Source organism: Leopardus geoffroyi, chromosome A3 (assembly GCF_018350155.1).
Source record: "Leopardus geoffroyi isolate Oge1 chromosome A3, O.geoffroyi_Oge1_pat1.0, whole genome shotgun sequence".
NCBI classification, from domain to species: domain Eukaryota; kingdom Metazoa; phylum Chordata; class Mammalia; order Carnivora; family Felidae; genus Leopardus; species Leopardus geoffroyi.
The window spans coordinates 33,405,696-33,425,012 of record NC_059336.1 but is presented as its reverse complement, the minus strand read 5'-3'; positions in this window follow the sequence as shown (position 1 = coordinate 33,425,012).

The window sequence follows — 19,317 nt, the reverse complement described above, 5'->3', positions numbered from 1 at the left end:
ACCCCAGACTCTTAAATATGGAGAACTGGTGCTTCACAGAGAGGAGGGATGGGTAAATAGCTAAAAGGGATTAAGAGTCCACTTATCTTGATGATCACTGAATAAGTTTGAATCATTGTACACCTGAAACTAATATAACACTATATATTAATTATATCTGAATAAAACAATGTAAGAATAAATAATCTGGATCATTATAATGATCAATATAAATTCAATTAAGGTAGTAAACCCTGTAATCATAGTAATATAATAAATAGTTCACATATAGAGATTATAATCTTTTTATTTCTTTGAATGGTGCTGCATATATTCTATTCAAGGAGTTTCTGATTGTAATAACTGTTTTTTTTTTAAGCAGCTTTCTATCTGCCAGTACTCTTCCATAGTCTTCACATAAAACACAGAAAGGTTAGGTACTTGTTCAAAGTCTCATAAATAATGATGGATAAAGCTATTTGCATTCCATATGCAGTAATCTGATTCCCAAAAAAGATCTAAAGTACAATCACCAGTGTAGTGAGGCCTTTGGGGGAAAAGTCTGCTTCATTCTACTAGCTTGGGAAGGCCACAGCCACTCAACTTCTTTCCGGAACCAGTGGAATGTGATTTAATTAATTTCTTTAAGTTGGAAAGGAATGCTGGGGCTGAGCTAGGCTGGGGTTGGGGCTAGGATGAAGAGGAAAATGAAGGCAGGTTATCATCATTCGTACTGATAGGAAGAAAAGATGGAAATCTCCGGGTGCTGGATAATCCTGATAGGAGAAAGGCCCTAGAATAGAGGACTTCTGTCTAAATCAATTAGAGCAATGGCTCTCAAATGTAATTCCAGACCAGCAGCATCAGCATCACCTGGTAACTTGCAGGAGTGCAAATTCCCATGCACAACACCAGACACACTGAGTCAGAAACTCTGGGCATCAGGTCCAGAAATCTGTTTTAACAAGCCTTCCAGGTGATTCTGATTCACTCTAAAGTTTGAGAAAAACTGATTAGAGAAAGAAAGGAGAGACAAAGTGGTGACTCTTTAAATTGTTCTGGTAAGTAGGGATATGCTTTATTTCCACCTGTGACCCACTGAGTCAGAGTGAGGACTAACTGGCCAGGTGCAATGATGTCACCCAATTGACCAATGGCTCCAGACATTCCTGTGCTCCTTAAACACAGTTTCCAAGCACAGGTCCCTTTCTTCTCCCCCATCTTCCGTTATACAAACTGCCACCTTGTAAAGTACAGCAAACAACAAGGGGGATATGTAACACTGTCAGGAATTAAACCCAAGAAGTTAAAAGCCATCTTTTTCCGTGAAGTCATTATGCACTTGCCTCATTTCCTGCTGACTTTCTCTCTCCGGAATAGGAACCAGGAAATCTTTGAGGCAGGTGCAGTTATAACAGATGTTACAAAGCCTGAGACAGCTCATTGCTTCCCCTGTTTGTTGTTAACTGAATAGTTCCTTCACAGAAATCACCTTGGTTCCTCACAGAAAAATATCCCTTTCCTACCTACTACAGTGTATTTCTCCAGGTAACTGTACTTTCTTCTGGCATCCCACACAACTTCTTTGTGGATCATGGGCTGTTAGGTGATGTTAATGTTTGTCTTGCTGTTTCTTCCAGCTCTCATAAAATGGCCTTGACTAGGTATCAGCCTCATCAATGCAAAATTTCAATGATCCAGGAAAGAATGTCTGATAAGTACCATGCATTAACCAGATGGTTTTCCTTTCAACTTCGTATCATAAACAGACAAAAGAAAAGGAAACATTTTCTGGAATGTAACTTTTTAGAAGGCACCCTAGGAGTTGATAGGCAGAAACAAAGAAGGCAGAGCAGAACTACTGTTCAGCATGGACTCTACCCACCAGCCTGACTCAGCTACCTAATGGCTATGCAAACTAGGCCAAGTTACCTTACCTCTCTTTTTCTGCAAGCTCTTAGTTCACAGGGTTGTCGAGGGGATTAAAACTGTTAAATTTTAAAAAGCTCTTACAAGAGTATCTGGAAAGTATTAATCACTTCTTAAGTGGCTGCTATTATTTTCTTTTTATTATGACTATTGACCACAAGAAATATGTCCAAAGAATGACCCAGTTCCATCCACCATCTTGTATTTACCAGGACAGGAAAATAAGCTAGTCTAGAGAACGAGCTGCTCACATTTAATAGCTCCCCTTTGGAGCCAAGAAATAACCTTCCCGTGCTGCCCATTTATCCTGTTAATTAAGTTTTCATACACATTTCTTAACTCCTCACCTGGATTAGCTGATCCTTGAGAGCAGGTGCTCTGCATTAGTACTCTTTGTACAAACCTGAATACTAAGCACAGCAACTTTCGTAGCATACTAGACTTAATTTTCAGAAAGACATTTTCCAGCCAACCAGAAAGAATAATTACCCCTAAATCCTCACTCATCCCGGCATACTGAGGTTTTACTTTTGTTTAGGCTCTTTCTCAGGACACACCCTTGGTGCTACAAATGATGCTCACTGTCTACACTGCTTGCTTTGGTGTTGTGATCTTCAAAATTACTTCCAGGTCAAACAACTAAGTGTTAAAATACTTACAGGCTTCTTCTGGAGACACTATTCTAAATAAGTCCATAATTCTTAATAAGTCCATAAGCCCATGACATAGTGCTTGCCCCCCTTCCTCCCCAAATACTATAAGACTACCAGACTTAAACATTATGAAGAGATTGCTGGAACAGTACATGGTCCAGTGTGGAGTGCTGTGGTCATCTGGAAAATGAGAGCCCAAAGTGGGTGGTAACCATCAGAAAAGACATCATGAAACAGTTGGGAACTGAGCTGGATTTTCTACACTAAAAAGCCCGAAATTCCCCCATGTGTCTGAGGAGCATTATTTCACATCACATAGCACAGCCTCCCATGTCGAGGCTGGTTACAACAGACATTCTTAACAGGAAAAAAAATCCAGAAAGGTCTCATGTGACAATGACCAATAAAAACATATCAGCTAGTGTTAAATGCCATAACTGATTCTTAATTAAATAAACCCAGTTAGTACAAAGAGCTTTAATGTCATCTTCTCACCAAATCACGTACCCTCAACTGTCCATAAAGGGATTTCACCTTTATAAAGCTTTATATTGAGGCTGCTACATTTGAAAATGCAAAGACTTTTTTTAATGTTGTAACCTCTGTGAAATCAGGTATTCTATTACTCTGGCATTTTGCATATAAAGCTCTATGTTAATCAGCTTATCATAATAAACTTAAAGGCCTGTTGGAAATTGATGTGATCCTAAACCACTCATTTAAGCACCTGAAGAGGCGAGGCTCTATCTCATTTACCATTTTCTGACAGCACTGCCCCATACCAGGCACTTACTATATATATAGTTTTTTGGGTTTTACTTATAACTTGTACTTCACTATCAATAATAAAAGGTAATGAGAATATCTAATACCAACCAACCATATTTGATAACAAAAGTTCAAGCTAGCCAGCCAAAACAATATTGATCATCATGATTATAATCCTACCAGTTTATAGCTCAGACTATGGTTTGAAAAATGCCTAAGTCTTAAAAATTGAGAATAAACTGAGGGTTGATGGGGGTGGGAGGGAGGGGAGGGTGGGTGATGGGCATTGAGAAGGGCACCTGTTGGGATGAGCTCTGGGTGTTGTATGGAAACCTATTTGACAATAAATTTCATATTAAAAAAAAAAGAAAAGAAAAATGCCCAAGTATTTTCTCACCTGTGCCAGGATCCCCAAAGGCAAGTTCAGATGTTCTCTGATGTTCTCAGATGTTCTCTCTTTTACTTCAGATAAAATTTTGTCTTCATTTGTAGTAGAAATCTATCAGAAACAGAATTTGAGACTACCATCATGTCTCTGTTATATTGTGTGTTGTGTCCGTATGTGTGTGTCTGTGTTATGTCTTAAAATGACAATTTGGTGACTTCCAAACCTGACTTATAGAATTCCATGCAGAGCTTACAGTATGAAAAATTTAGTCATTTGGGCCTCCACCACTCACCTTCAACTGAATTGGAACTTCTAAAGGTTAAGGCAGACAGATAAAATACAAGACATCCAGTGAGATCTGAATTTCAAATAAACAACAAATAATTCCTTTAAACCAGGTACACCTCCTGCCATATTTGGGACATACTTAGGATAAAAATTATTCATTGTTTATCTGAAATTCAAATTTAACTGGCATCTCAGTTTTCTGGGTGTTTTTGGGGGGGGGTCTTTTCTTCTTTTTAGTAAATCTGGGACTCCTACCAAGGGTAGCAAAAAGGAATCTGTATCATCTATAGTTTCCAAGCTAGTTCTGTTCAAATTGGTCTTTTATTTTTCTCAAGTTTTTTTTTTTCTTTGTTTATTCTTCTTTTTCAAATCCACACTTTAGACTTAGAATGAAGAGCTATCACACAAGGTACATATTTTTTAAAGTTGGGGGGTTGAGTATTATGTAAGAAACATTGCCATAAATTTATTCATGATTCAAGGGAAGCATTTGAATTTTTTTCATAAAATGTTTGTTTCAAATATCTTATTATTTAGATGTCACTTAACTTACACAGATTATAGCCACCATTTTATTTTTATTCAAAAATATTTCCACACTATGTCTATTGTTATAGGAAAGCCATGGCCACCCAGTTTGGGTTTTTTACATGCTATTAAACACACAGCTAAGAAAATAGGATAAAAAAACACACAGAAGGGGGGCGCCTGGGCAACTCAGTCAGTTAAGCATCTGACTTTGACTCAGATCATGATATCAACGTTTGTGGGTTTGGGCCCTGCATGGGACTCTGCTGACAGCTCAGAGCCTAGAGCCTGCTTCGGATTCTTGGATTCTTTGTCTCCCTCTCTCTCTGCCCTTCCCCCGCTTGTGCTTTCGCGCTCGCGCTCTCTCTCTCTCTCTAAATAAACACGCGAGCGTGCGCGCGCGCGCGCACACACACACACACACACACACACACACACACACAGAAGGAGGGAGTCTTTCCACCAAGATAAAGTTCTACATTTTCTCCAGTGGAAGTATCCCAATTCAAGTTTTATAATATGGATTCAGAATGAGCAAAGTGATAACTAGTGCTTCTTTGAAAATTACCCTAATGGAGAAAAAAGCAGGGAGGAACAAATGGCCTATTAAGGCGAGTGCAGTCAGATCTCAGGGAAGGAATTCATTAATCCCTGTGGCTTGTAATAGGGAGTTAGGACCCAGAGTGTGAAAGTGTCAGAGCAGCACCATGAAATCGTAGAAGGACTCAGTAGGTGCAGAGAATCAAGATTGTATATAAGCAGTTGCTGGGAACCCAGGGTCTGGGAAACACCACACATTCCAACACAAATCCCTGAGCCCAGGTACCATGGGAACAGCTGATCCTCCACAAACATTTGTTGATACGTGGAGATGAGATGGGTCCTGACATGCTGTCTGGATATTATGAGCAAGGTAAAGGGTAACCAAGGGGACCAGACTGATAGCATGGAGCTGCAAAAATCCCAGCCATGAATTCAAAAGGGGTGCCTGAGCTTGAATATTCCTTTTGCCCCCAGCTAATATGTGTACTGACCTCTGCTAAGGAGCTTGGAAATATTTCTAAGTAACTTGGTTCCCATAAATAGAATGCCCTCCTCAGGTGTTATGTGACGAGGAACTAAAAATAATTAGTGCAAATGATCCTTAGACTCTCCACCACCTGAAAGAGGAGAGGGAAAGGGAGAGAGAGAGAGAGAGAGAGAGAGAGAGGGAGAGAAGTGGAGAGGAGTAAACTCAGATGCCTTTAAAATAAGAAAGTGATCTCTACTGGGAGACGCTGGTAGGAAGTTTTCCTGGAAAAGTTTCTAATAAACTGGACCATTCAGGCACATTCCTCACTGCTCATTAAAAAATGTAATACATAATTATTAACTTCATTTAGTATGATCTGTAAGTGGTTGCTTGAGGAAATGTGTTGCAATTTGTTGTATATACCTGGCTTGGAATATTATGAAACATACATTAAAAAAATAGATACATTTAAAATGCATACTTCCCTCTTTCTGGCTTCTGAATTCAGTATCAAACTGAAATTCAATGAGGGGCAAATTTCATTTAAATTTGGCAAAAGACAGCTTTGGTTCAGGCCAAAGGGAAAAATGTATAAACAAGTAATAAAATCAGACTTCCTGAAGTGTTGAGTTGTGAAACTTTTGATGTACAAAAATACTGGGTATTTATTGGGAGTTTCAGTGATGCCCTCTAAGTACTGTGTGAAGTACAAACAGGAGGCAGAAATGGAAATCTTATGGAAAACAGAAGGAAAAAACTCAAGTCCCCTTCATTTTTCCCTCTTTCAGGAATAACCAGTAAGCCAGCCAGTCATGGGTTGTCTCAGCCATGCTTTGGTTCCAAAATACTTAGGGAAATATACTGGATAGAAAAAGCCATCATTTCAAGGTCACAGTATTTCAGTGACAAAAGGTGACCACAGTGACACACAATCATGAACAACTGGCCTTTGATCCATCTCACATGTTGGGTTCAAAGGTACTTATTTTGTGATATGTACGTGGATACAAACTTTTGGGATGTCATTTGAGTTCAGATGGTTCTTCAGGGCCAAATGTTCTCTTTCTCCCTTTTTACTTTCTCATCCTTTATAATTTCCTTTCTGGACAAATACTTTATAAGCTATCATGTTTTCTCTCAAATTACTAAAATCAGAATTGAAAGCAAGGACAGTACTACCAAATCTATAGAAATGAAAACAGTATAAGAGAGTACTATGAAAAACTGTAGGCTAATGCATTGGGTAACCTAGATGAAATGGATAAATTCCTAGAAATATACCAAGACTGAATAGAAATAGAAATAGAAAATAAGAATAGACTCATGGTTAGTTAGGAGATTGAATCAATAATCAAGAATCTCTCAACAAAGAAAAGATCTAGACTTGATGGTTTCATTAGTGAATTTTACTTAACATTTATGTAAGGAAGAACTAACACCAATCCCTCCTCAGTCTTTTCCAGAACTTGAGCAGAAGGGATGGATCCCTAACTCACTCTGTGAGGCTAGCATTGCCCTAATACCAAAGGCACACAAAGACAGTACAAGGAAAGAAAACGGAAGACCAATATATATTATAAATATTGATGTAAAAAATCCTCAACCAAATACTATAACACTTAATGTGACAGCATATGAAAGCAATTATACACCAGGACAATGTGGAATCTATTCCTGGAATGTAAGGAAGATTCAACATACAAAAATAAATCAATTAATATATAACATTAATAGAATGTAGGAAAAACACTGTAATATCATCTCAGTAGATACAGAAAAAGCAATTGACAATATTCGATACCTTTTTTATGATTAAAAAAAAAGCTCAGCAAATTAGGAATAGAAAGAGACTATCTCAACATAATACAGGTAATTTCTGAAAAACTCACAGTTAACGTTACATTTAATGTTGAAGGACTAAAAGCTTTTCCTCTAACATAAGGGAGAAAATAAAAACATAGATGTCTCCTTTTATCACTTCTAGTTAAATGAGTATTGGAGGTACTAACCAGAATAATTAGTCAAGGAAAAGGAATAAATGACATTCAAACTGGAAAGGGAGAAGTAAAATTATCTCTGTTCACAGATGACATGATTTTCTATGTAGAAAAAACACACATGCAACACACACAACTGTTAGAATGAATAAACAAATTCAGCAATGTAGCAGGATTCAAGATCAACAAAAAGAAATCAGTTGCATGTTTATATTGATGAATAATCTGAACAATCAGAAAAGAAATGATGAATAATCTGAAAAGAAAATTAAGAAAACAATTCATTTATAAAGCATCAAAAAGAATAAACTACTTAGGAATCAACTTACTAAGGAGGTGAAAGACTTACATGCAGAAAACTATAAAACACTGTTGAAATAAATTAACGAAGACATAAATAAATGAATAGACATCCCATGTTCATGGATTAAAAGACATACTGTTATTAGAATGCCAGTACTACACAAAGAAATCTGCAGATTCAATTCCATACCTATGAAAAGCTCAACAATATTTTATTGGCAGAAATAGAAAAACCCATCCTAAAATTCATATGGGATCTCAAGAGATCCTCTAATAGCCAAAACAATCGTGTAAAAGAACAAAGTTGCAGAACTGACACTTAGTGATTTCAAAATTTACTATAAACCTATAATAATCAAAACAGTGCATAATCAAAACTTGCATAAAGGAAGACATATGACCAATGGAAAAGAATAGAGAACCCATAAATAAACTCTTGCTTATATGATCAAATAATTTTCAGCAAGAGTGCCAAGACCATTTAATGGGGGCAAAGGACTCTTTCCAACAGTAGTCTTGGGAAAACTGGATGTCTACATGTAAAAGAACAAAGTTGGATCCTTACCTTACATCATATAAAAAAAACTGAAAATGGATCAAAGACCAAAAAGTGAAGTCTAAAACTATACCACTTTTAGAAGAAAACACTGGGAAAGCTTCATGACAAAGTATGTGGCAATGATTTCTTGGCTGTGATACCAGAGCACAGGCAACAAAGGAAAAGTAATAGATAAATGACACTTCATCAAAATTAACAACTTTGCACCAAAGGACATTGTCAACAGCTTAAAAAGACAACTCTCACAATGGGAGAGAATATTTGCAAATCACCTATCTCATGAGGATTTAATATCCATAATGTATACAAAACTCTTAAAACTCAACAACGAAAAAGCAAACAACTTAATTGAAAAAAATGGGTACAAACATGAATAGACATTTCTTCAAAGAAGCCATACAAATGGCCAATAGGTACATAAAAGGATCCTCAACATCACTAATTATTAAGAAAGTGCATATTAAACCCATAATCAGATACCATTTCACACCCATTTAACATGGTTATAAAACAAAACAAAACAAAAAACAGAAAACGTGGATGGATGGCATGGATGTGAAGAAATGGAAACCTTTGTACGTTTTTGGCAGGAAGGTAAAACTGTAGAAATAGTATGTAGAAACAACCACTGTAGAAATGGTATAGCAGTTCTTCAAAAAATTAAACATAGAAATGCCATTTGACCCAGCAATTCCATCCTGGATATATACACAAAAGAATTGCCAGAAGATACTCAAATATTTGCACACCAATGTTCATAACAGTATTATTCATAATAGCCTTAAAATGGAAACTACCCTAATGTCTATCAACAGATAAATGGATAAACAAAATGTATTGTATCCCTACAATAAAACATTACTGATCCTTAAAAAGAAAGTGAATTCTGATACATGCTACAATACAAATAAACCTTGAAGACACTGCACGAAGTAAAATAAGCCAGACACAAAAGGACAAACACTGTATGATTCCACTTATAGGAGATACCTAAAGTAGTCAAATTCATAGAGACAGAAAGTATAATGAAGGCTACCAGGGGCTGGAAGGAGGGGAGAATGGGGAGTTATTGTTTAATGGATACAGAGTTTCAGTATGGAATGATGCAAAATTCCAGAGATGGATAGTGGTGATGGTTGCACAATAATGTGAATATACCTAATGTCAATGAACTGTGTAGCATTTAAAAATGGCTAATATAGTAAATTTTATATTACCTATATTTTACTATAATGTTTTAAAGCCTAAAAAAGCAAATGAAGGGTAAATTGGAGATTATATTCTGACAAAGGAGTCGCCAGTAACATAGGTAGATAGGCACACACTCATCTAAATGTGGTAACATAAAATTGCACATGCCCACCCCGCAAAATTTTATGCACATAGGGTAACAACAAGGAATGCAAGAATTGTGGGAAATGGAAAGGAAAGGGGAGGAAATTGGGAAGGAATCCTCAGGGAAAGTACAGCTAGAAAATCAGTTTGGGACCAGCTTTTGACAAGCCTTGAATGTCTCACTAAGAATTTTGGATTTCATCCTTAAGGCAATGAAAAGTTACCAGCTCTTTCAGCAAAAGAATGGCTTGACCAGACAAATGTCAGGAATAAAAAACTCTTATGAAAACATGGGGCAAGGGGCTAAACTGAATTCAGGAAACCAATTATGCAGAGAGGGAAAGGGAAATATAAATTTATGAGTGGGCAATTAAATGTATGTATGGAAATTGATTTTCTCAAAATAACTAGTGAGTTAAATCTTTCCTTTCTGGTATTTTTTTTTAACCTAGAAGAGAAAATACCCACAAGTCTGAGGTTTGGGCTTTAAGCATAATCTCCATTCTTCCTAGCCATCACAGGGGCATGGCCATTTCTAATGTTAAGATATGACTAACAAGGCTATGACTTCATTCCTCTGAACAGAGGAGATCAAGAAAGACAACAAATAAATCTGCTCTTACCCCAAATGAAAGATATTCTTACGATAGCCTTTTATGTCATGCCAACAAGTTAAAAAGAAGAAAAAATGAAAATATATAAACATACATATACATATAAGAGTTAAAAATATGTCCTTAAATCCTTTTGCAAAATATAATCTTGGATCCATGATAATTAGATTTAAATGGAAAACAAGACACTCAAGAAAAGATCAGGCTTAAGGCTCCTGAATATTCTGATTCTTTTCTGATATTTTTATTTTCACTTGTTGAGACCACAGGTTGTTTCTTAATAGTTGCTTATCCCCAATTTCCCCTTATTCAATCTGTGCTTTTCTTGACACAATGGCCTAACACTATGTTAGAGGGTTACAGCATCATGAAGACACTGATTGGGTCTATGATGTCAGAAGTGTTCTCTTGCCACTGAGGGCAGATTGGAATTACAGCTGGGCTCAGAGCATGTCTCCCGTGGCCCTTTCCTAACTCATGTTAGCAGAGAGGAATGGCTCCTTGCCACATTTCCATACATCTGCATAGGAGCTTGGCAGCACCTATTACCTATCCCAAGATCTTGGCCAATTCTTACCACAGACAAGTGATAATGTATTTGGTTTTGAGAGGATGTGTACTGCTGCTCTGCCCATGAGGAACCAGACCATCATCAAACCCCTAATGTTTCCAGCCTCCATGAAGTCACATCATCAGGCCACTGTTTTATCACATGTATCCTTTCTTCCTAAGTTATTTTCATGTCATTTTTGTGACATGAAACAAACCTATGGGAGAAATAAAATCAGAAGACTTGTTGCTCTTAGAGAACTTTCTGATGGTGGTAATAGTCTCCATCTCGATAGAGGTGTGGGTTACACAGTTGTTTGCATTTATCAGAATTCAGCAAAATACACTAAGGATTCCATTCCACTGCATTGAATTTCAAATTTATCTCAAAAGAAATATCAAAATCTACTTAATGATATGCTTGCTAAAGTGTTTAATGAAAAATATCTGAATGTCTGCATAAAGCAATTTACTTTGAAATATGTAAACAAATGCTATGGGTTAATGAAAGAATAGAGGTAGTAATAAATGGATAGATACATGAGAAAGCAATATAACAAAATAATATTTGTAGAATTTAGGTGGTAGGTATATAGGTATTTACTATAAAATACATTCAAATTGTCTGTATCTAAAAATGTTGGAGAAGAAGATATTGTCACTCATTTTACTTTTCAACAAATAGAGGGGTGCTTGGGTGGCCTAGCTGGTTAACTGGCCGACTCTTGATCTCAGCTCAGGTCATGATCTCACGGGTGAGTTCAAGCCCTGCATGGGGCTCTGTGCTGTCAGTGTAGAGCCTGCTTGGGATTCTTTCTCTCTCCTCTCTCTCTCTCTCTGTCCCTCCCCTGCTCATGCATACTCTCTCTCTCAGAATAAATAAACTTAAAAAAATAGAGATTCATTTGTGTTAATAACCATTCTCTTTTTATAACACCAATGCTTCTGGAAAAGTTAAGAGCTTTAACTTTGTTTTGTCTCCTAATAAGCAGGACAGTTTAGAATAGAACCAGAAGTTTAATTGTTGTTGTTGATAGTGGTGGTGGTGGTGGGAAAGATGGTGGTGGCAGTGTTGACCTTGGTGGTGAATCATTGTGTTTAGATGATGTGGATCTTTGGGCAAGGTCAAAAAAGTGTAAGTCAGTACTAGAAATCTGAGAACTCATAAAGCAAGATGGAAAAATTCCCCAAATCAATTTCACCCATGTAAAAATTTGCCTTAGGTTGGTCCTACTCATGGAAAAGGAGAGTGAGGGACTCAATGAAGGTTTGTGAATGAAAGAATTAATGCACTGATTCAAAGTTTCAAGAAAAAATTAGTAGAAATTCAATAAACATTTTCCATTGAAGAGTGGATAGGTTAATGAATGACAAACGGATGTTAGGAGTTAATGAAAACAGGAAATATCCACTGAAACATTGGGATTTTAGAAGAAAGCCTATACATTTATAACCAATTCTCTTCTAGTATCATAGAAAAGACTATCTCATTTGTCCAGTTACACCTGCCACTGGTGCCCTTAAGAAGTTCAAACACTAATGCCTCTAGGAAGGTGTCTAGTTAACTTGGATGGGCAGCGGGCCTGTGGAAGACAAGGGCCAAACATGACCCTCAGAACTGAAAGTCTGTTCCCCGACACAGAACACAATGCTGACTGCTACCATCGTGGGCCCTCCAGGTCTCACCCTCAGTGGGAAATGCTTGTTTTGTAACTTTTTCCTCACATCTCCAAGTTCTCTTTCTTCATTTGTTGACTGTCTCCATGAAATGAATCCTCATCTCAGTTGTCTTTTTAAAGCATTAATTTAGAAAATGGTCTCAACTCTTTGCCTTCTAAAAATGTGCCCAAGCTCTCACACTCTTAGCAACTGGGTCCTTACCATCCACTCTATGCTAACTCTTTAGAACTTGATGACTGGTCCCACTTCTCCATCTACACTTTCTCACTGTTGTGTAAGTCTGTGTCATCCAACTCAGCAGCCATAAACCACAGGGAGCCACTGAGCACTTGAAATGGGGTTCATTTGAATTGAGATGTGTTGTGAGTGTAAAATACATGCTGGACCTCAAAGGCAGTGTGAAATCAAGAATGTAAAATGTAATTTTTTATACTGATTACATGTTAAATCATTCTTGTGATATGTTGGATTAAATGAAAAAAATAAATTAATTTATTTTGAGAGAGACAGAGTGAATGGGGGAGAGACAGAGAGAGAGGGAGAGAGAGAATCCCAAGCAGGCTCCAAACTGTCAGCACAGAGCCTAGTATGGGCTCAAATTCATAAACCATGAGATCACGACCTGAGCCAAAACCAAGAATTGGACACTCAACTGACTGAGCCACCCAGGTGCCCCTAAATGAAATTTATTTTAAACCTAACTTTACCTGTGTCTTTTTGATGTGGTTATGAGGAAATTTAAAATCACATGTTGGGCTCACATATTGAACAATATGATGTACCAAAGGTCTTTTCTCAGCCATTTTCTTTCTTGGCCTTCCTGCAGGATCTGACACTGTTAATGGCTCTCCAGTACCCTCCTGCCTTCCTTGAAATTCTGTCTCTGTTTTCTTGTTTGCTGCAAAGACCTACTCCTGTCTCCTTTCTTACCTTCTTGTCATCCCTTAAATCACAGCTGCTAGGAAATGGCAGTGGGAACCATATAGCAGGCAGTATCTCTCCAGAGCTGAAACGCTTGAATATTGTGTTGTATTACTAGTCATGTTGGAAGTAACCCACACCAAAGGAAAAGAGAAAGAAACCTTGTTACAGGTAAATTATCTAAGTTGCAAAAAAGACAGGTAATAGCAAGAAGTGGAAGAAAACATAGAATGGGGTTTCTGTATTTCATATATACCCCCATGTTCCCTGCACAGAGAGTACCATGGGCTCATCCATCTTGGTGAAATGTTCTTCTATTTCCACTTTCCAATGGTCCACAATGCTATCTCTTCTACCAAAGCCTTTCCTTTTTCCTCCACACCAAGTGTGGAAGATCCTGCTCCAGATGTCAATGACTGAAGGGTACATTTTCTTTCACTTTAAAGACATTTGTGTGTGTGTGTGTGTGTGTGTGTGTGTGTTACTTAGCTTATGAAATTGAAAGTTCTTGGAGAGCAAGAGCCAAATCTTATCACCAGCCTCCAGGAGATGAGTAATCAAGAAGCTAGTGACGAAGAACCTCCCAGGCAGAAAGAGAAGAGAGAACAGCAAATTAATGTTATTCACATCATTTGCCCTCTCCATATTGATTCCCTCTCTCTTGCTCCCTTCCTCTAAATACACACATAACCCGGGGCGCCTGGGTGGCGCAGTCGGTTAGGCGTCCGACTTCAGCCAGGTCACGATCTCGCGGTCCGTGAGTTCGAGCCCCGCGTCGGGCTCTGGGCTGATGGCTCAGAGCCTGGAGCCTGTTTCCGATTCTGTGTCTCCCTCTCTCTCTGCCCCTCCCCCGTTCATGCTCTGTCTCTCTCTGTCCCAAAAAAAAATAAAAACGTTAAATACACACATAACCCCCACATATGTATCTACATCTGTCTATATAGATAAATAGATTGATTGATAGATAGATAGATATTGATAGGTATCTCAAGACCAGGACTAGGATGATATAGATGAGACATCTAAGGGCCAAAATTTAAGGCAGTATCCTCAGGGCATACAAAGGGATCTAGTCCCAGCCTTATCCCTATATATCTATATCTGTGTATCTCTCTCTGTCTCTTTCTGGTGTACCATTTACTGGATATATGCACTCCTATGCAAATTACTTCACCTCTCTACGTCGTCATTGGAGAAGTAATAGTACCTAACTCACAGTGTTGTTGTTCGGATTCAATGAATTATTGTACATAACATACAAAAAATCATTGCTGAACATATGTTCTCAATACATTTCACTATTATTAATAATCATTATTACAATAACATCAAATTTGATTTACTTAAACTAGCCAAGTTTTAAGTTGAAGCACCTGGAGTTAGGTGGCCCAAAATTAGTCTAGAAAATAGAGTGTGTTTATGCCACTTCTGTCCTTGCAGCAGTGAAAATTGGATTATACACTCTTTGAATACAGAACAAAACAAACCTAGTTCAAAAATAAAGTGTTTTATTTTGAAAATGGTAAAATCAAACTGGAAAAGTCTAATTAGTCCCATCTGCACTTATTCCCCTCTATTATTTATAATATAGGCCATAGACTTTTTTTCTTTAACAGTGATCAAATATTACAGGACCTCACAAGAGCTTAAGTGCTGAACTTTAATTTTAAGTCTGGCATTTTTTTCATGAGTATGGGAAGAATTGAGCAGAGAAATGCACTTTCAGCTGTGTGGAGGGCAATGAGGTCTGCTGACTTTATTTTCACTATTAAAACTTGTATAAAAATAACATTATTATGGCACAGTGAAACCCCCTACAATATGTCGAAATGACTAAGAAAAGAAAATAGAAGGAGGAAAACTTTAAGTGGGCTTGATTTTGAAAGCCAAATATTTTTAGAAAAATGTAATGAACCCTGCTTATGACTTTCTTACTTTCAACATTTCCCTACATCAAATGTTTATCTTTCAAAGGCCTGGTTTAGAACACACACACACACACACACACACACACACACACACACGCAGTAATGCTTTTTAACATTCCCTTTCCTGGTCTTGGGGAGGATATTATAAGGGATATGCCCTAACATTAAAACAAACAAATAAACTACCAATGGGAAAAATAGCACCTCATTTCTTAAAGGACTTAACCTAACCAAAATTGGGCTTCCCTGGGGTCTGCTTTGCCCTGTTAGACCTGTTCCAGCAGGAAATGGCACGTACAGGAACTTCAAAGTATTGCAGCACTTACTCTTTGGATTGCTGTTGTTGGGACCTAAAGAAAAACTGTTTAGGAAATGAAATTCCCCATAGCCCCATTGTAGCCAGACTCCTAGAACATTCTCCATAAACCAGCAAAGGTTCCTTGGGCAAAGGTGCTATGCCTTGCCTGATAGCTCTGATTCTAGATACTCCCAAGTGCTGAGCTTCCCTAGATCATGAATGAGCACCTACAGGCAGAGTTATCTACTAAGGCTTAAAAATATATTGAAATACAAATTAGTGAAAGCCAAGGCACTCAAAGAGAGGTGTGCACCCTTAAGTAACAAAAACACCCACCAATTAATACCGGCTCATTTCAGACAATGAGCTGAAAGAACGCCTGGCACTTGGCAGTAGGGTGTTACAGCAACAGTGGTAAGAAAGCCAGGAAATATATAATTAACGTTCACCACTTTCCCAAATACTCAACTCCAGTTTTCCTGTAAGCTATGTCCCAGGTAATCAGCAGATGGCGCTGTTCCCTGAGGCTCAGAGCTTGTCAAGAGTAGCCAGTTTCTTAATACTGGATTGTGTTTCACAAGGCATATAGGTAGAGTGTAAGAGGCCATAAGTCACCTTCCCTAAATGCTGGAAACCCCAGATTTATTTGCCATTAAGAACTGGCCAGGCAGTTTTGTTAACTGAAAGAGGAGAAGTCCTGATAAATCTATGCTATGAAAAGCTTATCACTTGTCTGTGTTTAAATTGGCTTTCTCTTTTGACCTATGTTTTTAATATGGTTTCCAAATATACATTTGCTTTTCAGCCATTTGGTGCTTTCATACAGCTCTGTGCTACTACCGGTGATAAGGCAAACCAAACTTGGTTTCCAGGGGAGGTCTGAGGTGAATAGACTTTTGATGTCACACACATGTGGAAGATGACTTTTGATTCAGTACTGACACTTGTTGCTAATTCAAGAATATAGCTTTGAAAGTTTTTAACCACCTCTTCCAGAATGGGAAGCAGTGTTTCCCATCAGAAACACCTGAGAAAGTATCTTAAAGTGACAGATTTCCAAGATTTACCTCAAATCTGTTGCATCCAAAAATTTGGGGGTATGAATCTGGAACTTGTATTTTTTAATCTCCTCATGTAGACTCTGATACTGCTGATCCATTACTTGACAGGGAGAACTTCTAAGCAATATAACCAAGTTCCAACAACTTAATGAAGAATATTATGATATTAAAAAAGAAAAAAAAGCTGGCAGGAAGCATGAGTAACTTAGCTCTCAGAAACTCAAAGGACACTATCATTCCTCAGACTACCTCTTGAAAACTTGCTTTTATGAGTATGAATGTTTATAACAAAAGCCATTTATCTAAATAAACTCAAGGAAATTGAGTTTCATTAGAAAAATCTGTCAGTTAAAAACCATAATGCTGAATCATTCTTTCCTATGATGTTATTGAACTTTCCATTCAATATCTATTAACCACGTACTACACAACAGGCATTCTAACAATGAGACCAAGTCCTCATCCTCAAAGAGCATACCTAGTACAGATTAGACAGTAAAACATAAGCAACATTATAAACAAGAAATTATAATACAGACCATATGTAACTGAATGTGTGGAAGAAACATAGAAAGAGTCTTAAGAGATAAAAAATAGTGATGCATTCTGACATGGGGCAATTTTGGTTTCCTCCTTAGCAGAAAGAAGTAACATATTTTTAATACGAAATTATGAGTAGAAAGTCATTTGCTAAAACACAAAACAAACCCCAAAAGCTGCCAGTTATTTTGAATGGGTACCATTTCTGGAAAAATCCATCAAAAAAAGCTCTTGGACCACTAGGAACTTTAGGTAAGCCCCTCTCAGTGGTGTGGCCAGCTTCACCATTCTCTCTGGCTCTCCAGCCCCTTACGTACTGCCATGTACTTTCCTAAGAAGAGGAAATGGGCCAAAACTCAGGACACCCTGGGCTCTCTGTACACTGCTGGTTTTGTAAGGACCTGAAGCTCTGCTTGGTGGTCCTCTTTCAGTTTAGGAGGAACCATAGTGATAAGACACAAAATGATAAGCGATAAGATTTAACAAAAAAGGTCTTGCACATGTACTGGCAGTTGCTGCAATGCACTAAGTTAGGAAGAAAAAAATGCACTCCATTTTTTTCCAGGGTCTTATCTACCTCTGATGTCTTTATAATTCTATATCCTTTATACTTTTATGTATTACATTTTCCCCCTTTAAAAAAAAAAAAACAAGTTCAGGATGTTATAGCCTAGAGTTTCTTGAAGGACTTGTTTTTCTAGATTATGAAATGCTGAAGACAAAGCTTTATTTGGGTTGCCACTCCAACAATCAGTGGAAAATATTCTCTACAGAGAATATCAAACTCTAGTTGGCAAGGCTGTTTCCAGTAGAGGTATGGGATACAATTTTTTTTAATGTTTGTTTGTTTATTTTAATGTTTATTTATTTTTGAGACAGAGAGAGACAGAGCATGAACAGGGGAGGGTCAGAGAAAGAGGGAGACACAGAATCTGAAGCAGGCTCCAGGTTTCCAGCTGTCAGCACAGAGCCCAATGCGGGGCTCGAACTCACGGACCATTAGATCATGACCTGAGCTGAAGTCGGAAGCTCAACTGACTGAGCCACCCAGGTGCCCCGATGTTTATTTATTTTTGAGAGAAAGAGAGACAGAGCACAAGCAAGGGAGGGGCAGAGAGAAACAGAGACACAGAATCTGAAGTAGTCTCGGGTTCTGAACTGTCAGCACAGAGCCTGATGCAGGGCTCAAACCTACGAATTGCAAGATGATGACCTGAGCCGAAGTCAGACACTTAACCCACTGAGCCATCCAGGCACCCCTGAGATACAATTTTTGAAACCACTATATATATACACAAGGATTGTATAATTCATAGAGGATGGTTTGTCACTACAGGTATGTTAGGGTAGGAGGTTACATACAAGCAAGACAGTGGAGAGGACAGAATGATGTGGTACTGGATTTGAGTTAGAGACATCTGTATCTCTCTCTCTCTCTCTCTCTCTCTCTCTCTCTCTCTTCAGTTTTCAACTTGTTTTATTAGGTTTGTTCCAAGGGTGAAATCAATAGTAATAAGGATCATAAAACAATCAAAATTTATTTTGATTGGCTCACAAGTCTAATCAGTAAAACCTAAACAATGGAAAATGTTAACACTAGTTGCAAAGAAAGTACTCCCAGAGTTTCACTGACATGGTAGCAAGCAGAAATAATATAAATGCAACAGGTGTGAACATTTATAACAGTACGTGTAACCTGCTCATTTCTAGACAATTCTGGCATCTTCTTGCAAACCTTTTAAATATCATTGCTAATGTCTTTGACATGTCTGAGCTTACATTTAGTTTAATATAGATAGACAATATGGACGTATATAAATTTTTTATGTATGTATATATACATGGGTTAATACACACACAAATACTTTCTTGAATTGTCAGCTGAGATAACCTAGAAACAGTCACACCTCAGAAGCAACAAGGACATCCAGCACCCAGATGTTAGTTTCCAATGCTATTCTCCAAAGGAACCAGGGATCCCTGGAGA